General features: G+C 47.3%; 1 protein-coding gene across 5 annotated transcripts in view; it reads right to left on the bottom strand.

The window, feature by feature from the left end:
• The window catches only part of KIAA0232 (KIAA0232 ortholog), a 92,193-nt gene extending 77,470 nt beyond the window's left edge, over positions 1-14,723 (bottom strand). The window contains exon 1 of one of the 5 annotated variants that reach the window (XR_007477064.1): positions 14,453-14,675. The gene's annotated coding sequence lies outside the window, so the exon portion shown is untranslated. Of the gene's footprint in view, positions 1-12,435; positions 12,542-14,452 lie in introns of those variants that run through there. The other 4 variants (XM_033419465.2, XM_004265148.4, XM_049709228.1 and 1 more) reach the window with 4 other exon arrangements.
• Positions 14,724-14,992: the final 269 nt, after the last annotated feature.

Genomic DNA, 14,992 nt, shown 5'->3' with positions numbered 1-14,992 from the left:
GCTTTAAAAGTGATCATGGGAGCTTCCCTGGTGGCGCAGTGGTTGAGAGTCCGCCTGCCAATGCAGGGGACACGGGTTCGTGCCCTGGTCCGGGAGGATCCCACATGCCGTGGGGCGGCTGGGCCCGTGAGCCATGGCCGCTGAGCCTGCACGTCCGGAGCCTGTGCTCCGCAACGGGAGAGGCCACAGCAGTGAGAGGCCCGCGTACCAAAAAAAAAATAAAATTAATCATGGGATTCAGCCTGGCCTCTTCTGGTATCACAGAACAGCATGGGCCCCAGAATGAGAAGACACCTAAAACAGAGCCACAGCAGCCAATTCACAGCAGCCAGTATGTGATGTGAACCAGGAAGAAATGTTTGATGTTTTAAGTCACTGAGATTTGGGGTTTTGGTCATCAAAGTACAACCTTGTAAAGTCTAATAAAATATTCAAGTCCTTAACCCATCCACAAGTTACCTATGTCTAGAATTAGTGAAGTGGACTTGTGAAGAAGGCATCTAATTTCATTTCTTTTCTACAAGGAAAATCAACTGTCCAGCATCACTTACGGATCAGCCCTCCACCCCCATCTGTAGCACCACTTCTCTCCTGTATCAAAGTTCCACATAATCACAGGTCTTGTGCTCAGTATACTCATCCCACGCCAGCACCATGCTGTATTCATCACTAGACCTTTCCATGGAGTCTCGAGATTTTTCTCCAGAGGTGTCTTCCCAATCTTGGCCCTTTGCTTTTTCTTATAATTTTAGAATCAACCATCACATTCTATGAGAAACCCTACTGGGATTTTAATTGGAAATGCATTACATATACAGATCAATCTGAGGAGAACTGACTGCTTTGCAGTACTGAGCAAGGGCCATTTCTCCATTGAACTGGATCTCCTTTTATGTCCTTCAAATAAGTTTTAATTTTCAACACACAGACCGTGGCTATTAGATTTACTCCCAGATACTAGGTTACAGATTCTCTTAGGTCTTCTACACAATCATTGTCTGCGTATGACAACAGTTTTGTGTTCCCAGCATTCCAATCCCATTAACGCTGTTCTCTCCTTGTGTGGGCTGGTGCTCGGGACCACAGTGAGAAGTAGTATCAGTGGGGCACCCTTTGTCTTGTACAAGATTATACAGGAAATGTTTCCACACCCTCACTAAGACAGATGTCTAAGTTTTCTGTAGACATTCTTTATTAGTTAAGAACATTTCCTTCTACTTGACATTTGCTAAGATCACAGATATAGCTCAGTCACCTATATCTAGAATTAGTGAACAAAGATACTTTCTTCCTTATAACAGAAGTGTGGTTTTCTTCCAGCAACGGCAGAAGCAGCTTACGTTTACTGAATCCTTACTATCTATGTGTTCCCTTTTTACAGATGATGAAAATGAAACTTAGGAAATTAATTTCCCCAAACAGCAAGAAAAGAGGAAGAGTTCGGATATGAAAGCAGACTGAGCTAACGCCAGGGTCAAGCTCTTCACCACCACAGACCATCTGATAACAACTTGCAACAACCCAGAAGGATCCTTCTGGCCCCAAAGGGGACGACTTTAGCAGCAATGGTCTCATCTAACTCTGGCTTTCCAGGAATTACACTTTGCTCTAATGGAGTCCAATATGACCACGGATTCAGTAAAGGGTCCTTCAAATCATCAAAGCAGCGCAAATCAACAGGGGAAAGAGAGAAGTAGCATAAAATGAGATAAGAATTTAAATTCACATTAAATAGGTTTCACATTTTTGAGAATGAGCTATTGCTCTGAGGACCTCAATGTCACTGAAATACTTGAAAACAGGCAGACAGATGGCTAAAGAAAACCAAGGAAGTCTCAACCACACCAAGAAAAGAGCAGGTTAGCATCGAAACCACGTGAAATAACGTAAGTTTAAGGAAACCAGTGTGTCTAACCTGGCACAGAAAAGCTTACGGCGAACTATAACTCTGTTCACCACCCGAGCCCACCCCTGCCACATATACATACACATTACGTACACAGTGGGGAAGGAGGAGGGGAGTCACAAAGGGGACAGACTTATCCTGTATTTCTCCAGAAGGCTAACCAATGAATCAAATCAAATCAATCAAAAATTTTCTAAGAAAAATACTGTCCAACTGTGGCAGATGCTGTGATGTACCAGCCAGACCCGCAACTGAAGGACACGTTGCCAGCTGCTGGGAGTGCTGTGCCAGCCCCTCAGGGACTGCCTCAGCTGCAGGGAGCTGTCCCTTCCAGCGTCCTGACCCTTCCCAGGACCGCCCCACATCTGATGACTGACTGAGAGTACACAGGTCCAACCTGGGGCAACTCTGAAGGGCTGTTCTAGCTCCACAGCTCCCCATGGGGGGCGCCAAGGCTGTGACTGGGCCTGCAAAGCAGCCCAGCTTCTCCCTTCCTTCTGCAGGTTCTGCAGGTGTGGCCCCCAGGCATACTTCTTTTTTTTTTTTTTAATATTTTTTTTAAATATCTACTTCTTTATTTGGCTGTGCCGGGTCTTAGTTGCAGCACGGGATCTTTGACCTTCATTGCAGCATTCGGGCTCTTTAGTTGCGGCGTGCGGGATCATTTAGTTGCGGCATGTGGGATCTAGTTCCCTGACCAGGGATCAAACCCAGCCCCCTGCGTTGGCAGAACAGTACCTTAGCCGCTGGACCACCAGGAAGTCCCTCCCAGGGGTACTTCCTAATCAACATTCTGCATGCTAAACTATCTGCAGCTGCTTTCCAGAGAACCCACCTACCAAAGAACTCATAAAGGAACCAACTGCCCCATCAGATTCACGACCCCCTTAATCATAGTTAAATATCAGAAACAACCACCATTTGGTGTATGTTTACTCTGTGCAAGACACAGTGGGGGACACAAGGCAGCTTAACCTGGAAGGTAATGGTGGCATGTTGTCTAGTAATTTTAAAGCTAAGAGAATGTGATTTCAGCACATGCATGAAATGATCATCCTCACACATCGTTTGCTCTGCAGAAAAACCAGAATCCACCATTCCACTCTATGGAAACTCTACATTTTATGTTTAAGAACATGAATATGCTTATCAAAGCTCTAGGCAATGTAATCACTTTCAATTAGTAACTCTTCTTCGTTCTCTTACAAGCACTACTCATTTTCAATCTACCTCTGTTCAGGCCCTAATTCAATGACTGATGTCATTATAAGAAGAAGAAAATGTGGACAAAGACACACAGAGAATGTCACACAAAGACGAAGACTGGACTGCTGTGCCTACAAACCAAGAAATGCCAAAGATTGCCAGTAACCACCAGAAGTGAGGAGAGGGACACAGAGCAGGTCCTCCCTCAGAACCTCCAGAAGGAACCAACCCTGCTGACAACATCTGGACTGCAGACTTCTGGCCTCCAGAACTGAGAGAGGACGTCTGCTGTTCTAAGCCACCTAGTTTGTGGCACTTTATTACAGCTGCGCCAGGAAACAATACAGCACCTCTGCAGCACTCCCCACCCCACATATGACTGCAACTGCATTTATTCTCCCACAACTTTTACCTTGGCACTAAGTATACAGGGATGTGACAGCGGGGAGCATCGGAAGCGTGCCGGCTTCACGTTCAGAGATCGGTCTGCTAACCCGGTGTTGTGAAAACATTTCTCAAAGTAGCAGAACCCAGTACCATATCTGAGACAGGCTGAAGGAGCACAGGTGAGGGGGGGGCCTGGCCAAACACGCCTCCCCGTCGCCCCATCCTCTGCCTCATGCCATAAGTACCTGGGCTCTCTAGAATTCTTTTATTCATCCGTTCATTCAATAAATCTTTGAGCACCTACTTTGTGCAGACACTGCTTTCACAGCATGAACAAACACTGAGCTCAACCAAACCTCCTCATTTTATGGATTAAGAAACTTAAACATGTATTCAGGGTCCCAGGTGAGTCAAGACCAGGGCCACTGTGGGCCTAGGTCCGAAACTGGTGCCCTTTCCATCACACCATCCACCCCTCATCTAACCTGTAGCCTTGCCATCAGATAACTGTAAAGAAACAAAGCCAAGCCTTCCTACTTTGCATTTAGCGTCTCCTTTGAATCAGTTCCTGGTTCAGCCATCTCTGCTCACTGTCCCCACAGGCACAGAGGCATCTCGAGAAGCTGACAGACCTGACTCCCAAGCCAGAGAGAAAGGGAGACCAGCCCTGCCCCACCGCAGCCAGTGCAGACTGCAGGGCGCGACCCAAGCCTCCTCAAGGTGATCGCCAGCCTACCCTGGCAAGGCCCAAGCGAGTTCCACTCAGAGGAGCTGTGGGTTCCGTGACAGCTTCTATCACACGGCTAGTGAAAAACCTTGGAAACACTGTCCTTAGATGTGCAAGTGTGTTTTTGGAAATAGGAAAATGAAATGCAGGGGGGAAAAGTATAAGATCTAAGGGCAAAAACATGTGCCTAACACACATACCAACATAGTAAAAAGAAGCCCCTGAGCGGCACCGGAAGGTCCTCAGACGGCCTGTTGCCAGTGAAGGGCCAAGCCTGTTCCTCAGCTCTGGAGCCCTGTGCGCTGATCAGGCCAGAAGTAGACTGGGGCCGCGGGAGGGCAGGGAGGGGACGCGTGCCAAATCATGTGACTACCACAACAGAACGAGCTGCGTGTCAACCAGAAAACCCAATTACAGGTCTAGATAACGGACGGCCACGTGGAAGCTAGGTCCACTCCCCGGCTTAGAACTGGGAAAAGGAAGGTAAGAAATTCTCACAATTGTTTCATCAAGGGAAGGTTGCAAGATGAAAGAAAGCCCTGAGAGCGAGCCTTTGAAGGTCAGAGTCACTTGCCTGCATTAACTGTGTCCAATCTTCTAAATGTGTGCTTCTTCCTACTGCGTGGCTGCATCCACAGAGAGGCTACATTATAACTCTGGTTGAAAAGGCTGCATTCTTGTCCTGATGAGACTCACTTAAACAACAAAAAACAGTATAGGGAAAGATCTCACTCTACAGACCACCTCCAAGACTCGTTCACTCCTAAAGCAACGGCTGTCGGTCACACGGTGGCAGGCCTAGCTGCTCTCTGGTACTTTTCTTTCGCTCAAGCTCTAGAGACCACAACTGTTACCACCCTCACTGCCCCGCCCTCTCGGCCCTTCCTCTGCGGGCCCCTCCTCTTCCCCAGCTCTCCGCCCCGGCCTCACACTTCTCTGTTTACATTCACTTCCTCCTTTGAAGCCATCCAATAGCAAAACCTGAGTCACACCAATGTAATTTAAAAGTTTCTAGCAGCCATATTAAAAAAAAACAGATGAAATTAATTTTCATAATATACTTTAACTCAATAGACCCAAAATATTATCACTCCAAATATAATCAAGGTAAAAGATCATTAATGAGCTATTTTACATTCTTTTTTTCGCATACTAAGTCTTTGAAATCTGGTGTGTATGTGACACTTACAGAACATCTCGAGTCAAACCAGCCTCATCTCACATGCTCAGAAGCCGCATGTGGCTCATGGCTACCTTACTGAACAGCACAGGCCTAGCTGATCTCCACTCCCATGACTGTAATCTCTACATCTATCTAGAGATTACTCCAAACTTTCTCTCACCCCCACTTCTCTCTCATGAACCCAAAACTTACAGAGCCATCAAGCTACTAGACGATGTCTGAGTGGCATCTCAACTTACAACATCTCTTAAAAAACACAAATGAAAACCCAAAAATTCTTACCACCAACAACCTTGCCAGGACCTTCCCAGTGTCAGTCAAGGGCAACTCTGTGCTTCCACTGCTCAAATCAAAAGCTCTGGCATCATCCTTAACTCCTCCTGTTTCTCTCACATTCCAATCCAACCTGTCAGCGAATCCTCTCCGTTCAGTTCCACCTTCATAACGTTCGTTCCACCTTCATAACGATGCACGATCGGGGTCTTCCACTTGTTCTGCCCTCACCCTGAATAATGCTCTGCTCCTCAGACAGCCCCACACCTTTCTCCCTTTTCCCCTCAGGTCTCAGCTCAAGTATGTCTTACCAGAGAGCCCTTTCCTGCCCACCCTAAACACACAACACCCCTCCGGCCTACTTCATTTTCCCTCTCAGCACGCATCTGCACTTGACCCGTGTACCCATCTGCTGGCTTCCCCCACCCGCCCCAGCGCTGAATGGTGTGGTGGCCATGGGCTGGTCAGGCGGCCCCTCGAGACGGCCTGCCGTGGGGAGCCCAGCTGACTGAGAGTCTCCACTTGCTACATGGTGGCAAAGACATCAGGCCACATGCCCCTCAGGCTGCTCCCAGCAATGCTGACCAGGAGGGGGTACAGATCTGACCTGCCGAGCAGCCAGCAGCCTGGCCAAGACAGTCTCCAAACTGCCCTGGCCTGAGGCTGCTCTGGCCTGCCCTCCCCCATCTCTCCTCCCCCAGGATCACACCTGCACGGAAGCCGATGGCTCTTCCACCCTCCCTCCTGCTCCCTCCCTCCTGCTCCCTCCCTCCTGCTCCCTCCCTCCCGCCCCGTGTAAGTCTCGTGCACGTCTAACCATCTTGGCATCTAGGCATAGGACACTGTGAGCAGACAAGTGCCGTGTGAACCAATGAATCTCTAGGAAGAGCCGGGCAGTGGGAAGTACGTTAACTTTAAGTTGCAAAGATAGAAGTTGGGGCTCCTGCTCTGCCATGTATTACGTGTAACCTTAGGGAAGTTTCTTGAGACCTCTGAGCTGTAGCTTTGTCATCTGTAAAATGGAGATAATACCTCCTCTCTCAAGAGCTGTCAGGAGGATTAAAGGAAACACTTTACCTAAGGTCCCTAACAAAAGGCCTCACATGTAGGAAGTGCTTTAACAAGCGTGAGCTCAGACTCCTCCTTACCCGTTTTCTAATAGCTACTTCTAAGAATCCCTTACCTTTCCCCTTCACCACAAACTCTGACCACTTTTAAACTAAATAATGCCCCAAATAACCCTAAATACCTGCAGGACTACTTCAGAAAAGAAAATACCCAGCCTAATGTCTAAAATTATTAAATATAATAAAGCCGCCAAGAAAATTTTCAATATGATCAATGATAATTTAGAGAAGTTAGAAACTTGTTCGTCAGTTTTTGTTTTGTTTTGTTTTAGGCTGCCTAGGTTAAGGAGGTTTCTCACACAAGTTTACCAAAACATTATGTATAAAAATGTTTACTGTGTTACAATAACAACATGGAAACCCACTCCATCAACTAATCAAATAAATTCTGGTGCATTCATACCACAGAATACTGGGCACATTAAAAAAAAAACAGTGGGGCTTCCCTGGTGGCGCAGTGGTTAAGAGCCTGCCTGCCAATGCAGGAGACACGGGTTCGAGCCCTGGTCCGGGAGGATCCCACATGCCACAGAGCAACTAAGCCCATGAGCCACAACTGCTGAGCCTGTGCTCTAGAGCCCGTGAGCCACAGCTACTGAAGTCCGTGAGCCTGGAGCCCGTGCTCTGCAACAAGAGAGGCCATCGCAGTGAGAGGCCCATGCCCTGCAATGAAGAGTGGCCCCCGCTCGCTGCAACTGGAGAAAGCCCACGCACAGCAACAAAGACCCAACGCAGCCAAAATTAAATTAAACAAAACAAAACAAAAAAAAACAGTGAAGTAGATCTGTACACGAGGTAGGTCTACACATGCTGATACGGAAAGCGCTCCAAGATACAAAGTTTAAACGAAGAACACTCTCTACCATGACTCCAATTTTTAGAAGTACAGGCGTAATTTTTTTTCTATGACATCCGAGAAGCTTATCAGTGATTTTTCAAAATGAGTACAGGGTGGGAAGGGGAGTGAAAGAGAACACTTACTATTCATCTTATAACTTACTGCTTTTTTAGATTTAACATGGACTCTTTAAAAAATAAATAGGCTTTATAAGAGTTACTTATATTCAAAACAATGTTTTGGTAAATCATACAAAACATATTTTGATAGTTTTAAATTGAGCTTTACATCTTATAAAAACAAGAAACTCCTTCGATGGCACCAGCAAAAAACTATTAACAATACAATCAGTAATAATTATCTATGGTGGTAATCAAAGGAAGCAGTGGCAAAAACAACAACCAAAAAAAGGACCAAAAATGTGTCTATTCAATTTCAACTTTCTCGTGATCATTTTGTAATGTATAAAAATAACTGAATCACTATGTTGTGTAGCAAAACTCATATAATATTGTAAGTCAATTATACTTCAATAAAGAAAATTTTTTTCAACTTTCTCACCATTAAAATCTTCAGGGAAGATGCTAACAAGGAGCTAAATGTTAATCAGATGCCCAAGAAAAAGCTATAGTTACTGAAGAAGACAAGTAAAGAGCCTGAATAAATCCCCAAGCTGGGTAAACAGTTTTGAAATAGTTATGTACTGGCTATTAAGATTCCACAGGTACTTTGCAAAATGTAGTTGAGCTAGAAACAAACTCCTGGCTGAAAGGGAAAATAAATCCCTCCCCACTTTCTACCTCCTCCTGTTATTGAGGTAACAACCACATTACCAAAAAAGAAATCTGGAAACGTGCTGAGGCCCATTTCTTTACACTTATTTATCTCCACGTGTGACTGACTCATCTGACATCAGTGTGTGCTGAGTGACCGCTCCTTGCGCCAGGCACCATAAGGACTATAGACACACAGTGCCTAGGTTCGCTTCCCGTCACCAGAGAACCACATACATGTACAGACGTGTACACACACACACACACACACACACAACCTGCATTCACAGAACTCACATTCCTTCATCACACTAGCTAGGAACACACACACAAAGCAACACATTCTCAAGCATTTTTGCAATTATTAATCTTCTAACTGTCCTACTGCTTTTATTTCTAATTGATACTAATTCATCCACTGGGATAGGCCTATCATCCCCAATTCTTTGGGGCAGGTTTTAAGAGAGATTTATTAGGAATATAATAATTCCTAAGAATATAATAGGAATATAATATTTCCAGTGATTTTTTAAAAGCTCATAATCATCAATATAGTCAACATAAGCTAAATAGCAATTAATACATATTCTTATGTTGCTGCAAGTAGGGAATTCCATATTTTGTTAGAACCAGAGATACCACTTTTTAAGGTTTCTGGATATAACCTGTCAATCAGTAACACATATAAACTTAAAAATAGTACCTAAATATTTAATTAAAAGTTTCAAAATGATAGCTGGTTTTCCTCCCCTAGGTTCTCCCTGTCTAGTCACAGGGCAAAACTGCTGAGCAGACAAAGGAAAAGATAGAGAACTACAGAGAAAGCCTAGTGGCAAGAAAAAGCTTTGGAGATGACTTCAAAAACAAAATTTCAACAGTCATTCTAAATACTAAATAAGAAGATTCTACTGCTTAATATATAAGATTAAAACGAAAGCGTGTGTTTTACAGAAAAATAACATATAGTATAACAACTGACAAACCATTTTCCACTTTCTTAAGCCACTGCAAAAAACCTGGCTCACTTACAGAAAGGTTTCCTGTCTTCAGAATAATTTAGGACCACCATCATGAATCTGCTTATGCAAAAGCTCCCTCCAACCAAATACTCACTTTTCTGCTAATTCCCAAAACTAACGAAAGAATGAAGATGGAGAGACCAGACGATTTTTTTTTCCTTTACCCAGAAGCAAATCTGTGAACACTGTTACAGTAACCAGCATATACAATCAATCAACATACTGTGCTAACACATATATATGGAATCTAAAAAAAAAAAAAAAAATGGTTCTGAAGAACCTAGGGGCAGGACAGGAATAAAGATGCAGAAGTAGAGAATGGACTTGAGGACACGGGGAGGGGGAAGGGTAAGCTGGGACGAAGTGAGAGAGTGGCATGGACATATATACACTACCAAATGTAAAATAGATAGCTAGTGGGAAGCAGCCGCATAGCACAGGGAGATCAGCTTGGAGCTTTGTGACCACCTAGAGGGGTGGGATAGGGAGGGTGGGAGGGAGACGCAAAAGGGAAGAGATATGAGGATATATGTATAGCTGATTCACTTTGTTATAAAGCAGAAACTAACACACCATTGTAAAGCAATTATACTCCATAAAGATGTTTAAAAAAAAAAAAATCAACATACCCAACCACTAGTGTTCTCTACACCTGCTCCAACTAACAGCTAAAAGCTGCCACTTACTGGGCACTTACTACGTGCTGGGCCCTGTTCTGAGTATGTCGTGTGGATTCATGAAGCTCTCACATAAAGCCACTCCAACCCCACTACCCCTCTGCTAAATTCAGAGAATACAGAGTGATTGAGTTAACTCAATCAAGCATCTAAATCAACAAGTACTATGTGAAAGACCACTTTACACACTAGAGGGAATCAGCAATGGATAAGATTTTCCTCTCTCCCCTTAACGAGTCTGTAATCCATGTAAAGAATAAACTAAAAAGTCAAAAAGAAAAACTAGCTGAGTGGAAGTATCGTCAAGCACTGTGTGGGAGAATAATGAAGAATTAATTCTGAAAATCAGGGGAAGCTTCTTTCATAGAAGTAGAAGCATTTAAGCCAAGCCTTCATTCAGTATTAAGGATTTTGATAAGAAGAAAAAGGCAGAAAGGACATTCAAGAGTAAAGAAGTCAGACCAACAACCATGAAAGTGGCCAGAGGTCTAGTGTTGAAATACCAGGTAACAAGAGAGATGCAGTAAAATATGAAGCTAAACGTTAGAATGAGGCCAGATGGCACAGGTCTTAAAATGCTTTCCTAACCCCTTAACACTAATTCGCAACCGGCCAGGTGGTGATGCCTCCAAGGTGAAAATCTTTGTAGGAGTAAGCCTACTGGACAGTACTAGGTCATAACCCCAGGCGTGATGGAACTCGGGGGCGGGGGGATGTCAAGAACCGCTGGTATATACCTGGGGGGCAGGGCATGATACGATTTGATTTACATATTGAATAATTCTGGGAACAGAACACAGGAGGACTAGAGAGACTAGATACAGGGAGACCAGTCAGCAGGCCTACAGGAACAACCCCCATAAGAACTGACAAGAGCCAGGGAGGGCAGCGACAGGGGAACTGTGGAGAAAAACAAAAGCAAAAACAAGAAGGTTGATGGAAAAGACACATGGAGGCAGACCTGGTAAAAATCTGGTCAAGAAAAGGAAGCCTCAAAAAGTTTCCAGCCTGGGTGACAAGGAAGACCAATGTGCTGTGAAGTAATATCATCTCATTACCTTTATCTGAACAAGGGCACGCAGTACACAAAGAATAGCCACTCTAAGTGACACCGCAAAGCATTTCACAAAATAAAGGATCTGAAGTTCCAGAGAGATTTAACCGACCTGCCCATGGTGCCCCAGGGGTGAGGAGATGAGCCAACACACAGACCTAAGTCTCTCGAATCCAGGCCTAAATAAGCGCCCTCAAAAGCAGTTTACTTCTTATAATAAACCTCCAGAAACGTTTCAGACAAAAAGCGTGAATCTGCTGAGACTGCAATTACATTTTAAAGGTAAGGAACATTTTAAAACGTATGCTCTGATCCCCTCTCCCAAGAGACAGGGTGCAGTGACTTCAGTCAGCATTGCTGGTCCATGGGCCCTGAAAGTTTCCACACACGTGGGAGAGGTGGTTGTTTGTACTTTGTATAAAAATACCACTTGGTATCTTGTGAGAGATTAAAAATAATTGAAAAGAAATATGCTAAGTATTAACCATCTTCAATATAATAAAACCTCATTCCCAGTGCTGTGGTTGGTACTGATGTTTGTTATTAAAATCGTTTATAATAATAAGGTGGATTACAGACTTTGACTTTATTCAGCAAACATCTGAACATTTTCATGGTTAAACCCCTGAGCAAGGTGTTGGGGATAAAATAATGACAGGGTCACCACAGCCAGAGTATTACATATACAACACGTGATATAGGCAATAACGAAAGTAAAAATAGAAGATTATGACTGCAGAAATGAATAATTCACTTTGACAGGATTTCCAAAGGGCTCCAGAGAGGACATAAAATCAGATGTGGACTTTTAAAAAGTGGAGTGGGTGGAAGTGAGACAGGGCATTCCAGTCAGAGAAAAAGTTATAAGGGAAGAAGGGATGAAGCAGCCTGGCCTGTTCAGAGAACCAAGAGTAGTCTCATTTGGCGGGACAGTGTGGAAGGGGAACCGAGAAGACAGGTAAAGTTCAGAGATGACCAGGGCCAGACTGTGAAGGCCTTGAATGGGATGCTGCTGAGTCTGGTTCTGGCCTCCAAACAACAGGCGGTCAGTCCTTAGAAGCATTCTGAGCCAGAGGCTGACAAGACGCAATCTAGATTTAGGAAAGGTGACCTGACAGCCAGGCAAAGTGCAGACAGGAAGGGACGGGCAGGGTCATAAGAAAGCCTTAAGCCAAGAGAGGAATCTGAAGCTTGGACACACTAGCACTACCTAGTATTTTAAAAGGGACTGAAAGTTGGCATAACAATGTCACATCTCCCCTCACTTGATCATTCCAACCATGCCACGGGACAGTTATCAACACTCTTCCCATTTTAGAGATGAGAAAACTGGCCCAGAGGCCATGAACTGCTCCAAGTCAAATGCTGCTGAAACAGGGAGAACAACCCAGGCTCAGTACTTTCCACACAATGCAAAATATAAACAACCCTACTGCTTTTGAAAAGTGCTACTATAAAATAAAGCACGGAGTGATCTATGGTATCATTAAAGAAGCGCTAAAAATCCATTTAATTTTCTTAAATGTTTGCAACTTGTGTAACAAATAAGCTAATTGCCTTTGAAATAGTTACAGATTTGCCTTATGTTGATGCCATGGTAAAGACTGGTACTTTCCTTTAAAAACAAAACATTTGTACCTCTAATTATACTTTCTACAAAGTTAAATATTGAAGAGTAATATTCTCTCCTTCCTTCAATGTTTCAGTGGCCAAACTGGCATTTCACTGATGACACAGGCTTATATAAAAACCGTAAGATATGTGCCCAAACTGAAGCAATAAATATTTTTTGAATTATTAAAAATTCATTATTTATCAAGTACAGCAACTGAATACAGAACATTGCAAGAAGCTTACCTATAGGTATGCAAAGGCACAATTTCAGAAATAATTTTTGCTACCAAGAAATGTCATAAAGATCCTGAGAACCATTTATGAGTGGATCAATCCAAAATAACCTATGAGAGAATATTTGACCTTCAGGCTGCAAAGTGATAGATTCCCGCCCCCGACCCCGCCACGTCGGATTCGAAGTCTATGAAATGTCAAGGTGCTCGGGCCCCGGTCTTATTGCACAGGAGAAACCTACCTTAGGGATTAGGGATTTGATTGTATAGTTAGTTTTATCCACGGCATCACCTATTATCAAAACTGCTTGCCCCGACCTCTTCACCAATCTCCTACCACAGTTTTTTTTAAACAAGCAAAGACCCAGACACGTAAAGCTCAATCTTAGGAACCTGGCTGAAGTAGCCGACCTAGATATCCAAGAATCCAACCCAGATATTTATTAGCAGAAACCACATTTAGTTAAACCATTCCAAAGAACCACATGTCCCCCTACCCGCTTAATCTCCTACACTTTGTACTAGGTGAGGTCTCCATTGCCTGTCTATGGAGGGCAAAAGGTGAAAGGTGGCGAAAGTGAAATCAAAACCGGCTTCTGCCAGGATTTGGGGGGGGTCCGCCACCAACAGTTCGGCAGGCCCGTTCAACTGCGCACCGCCCGCTAAGTCCTGGGGCTGCAGGCATTTCCCTCGCGACCAGCCGTTCCTCGGGCGCGGAGGAGCGGAGAGCTCCGAGGGGCTGCCGGGGACGCGTGTGCTTGGAGCCGGCCCGAGCCGGCTCAGGCCCTCCTGCGCCGCGGCCGCGGATGACTTTGCGTGCCAGTCCCTCCCGCGGGCGGCCGTAACCTTCGCCGAACCTTGCGCCTCAGGGCCCGCCCCACCGGCAGGGCCCGCCCCGCGCGCGCAGCGCCACAGGCCCGCGCGCCCGTCCGTCCGCGCCGCCCCGCCCCTCCCCTCCCCTCCCCCGCCGGCGGCTTCCCTTCCCGGGCCCCTAAAGGACAATGCAGGAGGAGAGAGGGCGGAGGGACGCAGCTGGGCGAGGGCAGCGCCGCGAGCGCCCACCGGCCGGCTGGCCGGCCGCTCCAGGTGTCCCGCGGCCGCCGCACTCTGGGCGCCGCACCCCGGCCGCACGTCCGCTCCCCACCTCGCCGCGCCTCCCCCCAGAGAACCGCTCCCAGCGCGGCGACACCCGCCCATTGTGCGGACTCATCGTCCGCCCCGTGCGCCGGCGCCCGGCTCCCCAGGGCCGGGGTCCCCGGGCCGGCAGCCCACCGCACGCCCGGGGTCCGGCCGGGGTCCTCGCGGAGCCCGCGGCCCGGCGGGGCGGCCCGGCCTCCCTCAGGCCGGTCCCGGAGACCCTCGGCCGCGGTGGCGGCCCGCCCCAGCCGCCCGAGGGGCCGCGGCCCGCTCAGCCCGCCCAGCCCACCCGCGGTACCTGCCGAGCGGCCGGGCGTCGCGGCGGCTGGCGGGGGCGCCTTCTCGCACCGAGGGCTCCGAGCGGCTGCCGAGCGCCGGGCAGCCCTGGCCTGCGCCTTACGTAAAGCGGCGGCGGCTCCGGCGCCACTCGGCGGAGGGCGGGAGGCGGCGCACCGCGGCCGCTCCGCTCCGTTACCCGGCAACTGGCCTCAGCGCCCAGCCAACCGGGCGCGCTCCATATCCTTCCGCCCAGGAGCCGGGATTACATCAGCGCCACCGCCCCGCCCCGGCCCCGCCCCGCCCCGGCCCCGCCCCTCCGGCCGGCGCTGGGCTTCCCGACACGGGCGGGCGAGCGGAGGGCCCTGGAGCCTGGCGGAGCCTTGCTGCTGCCGGTGGGCGCTGGGAGTCGCCGGGAGGTTGGAGGACAGGAGGCAGGAGCCCACCCGGTGTGCGGGGCGTAGGAGCGGAGACGCCCCCTGCGGAGGGGCGAGTGGGGCTCCTGAACTCCGCCGCCGCCCCTCCCCGCCTCCGGGCTGCCTCGGTCCCCGCCTTCCCGGCA

This window comes from Orcinus orca, chromosome 4 (genome assembly GCF_937001465.1).
Source record: "Orcinus orca chromosome 4, mOrcOrc1.1, whole genome shotgun sequence".
NCBI lineage: Eukaryota > Metazoa > Chordata > Mammalia > Artiodactyla > Delphinidae > Orcinus > Orcinus orca.
Note: the sequence above shows the minus strand (reverse complement) of the source record. Positions and strands in the feature narration are given on the sequence as shown.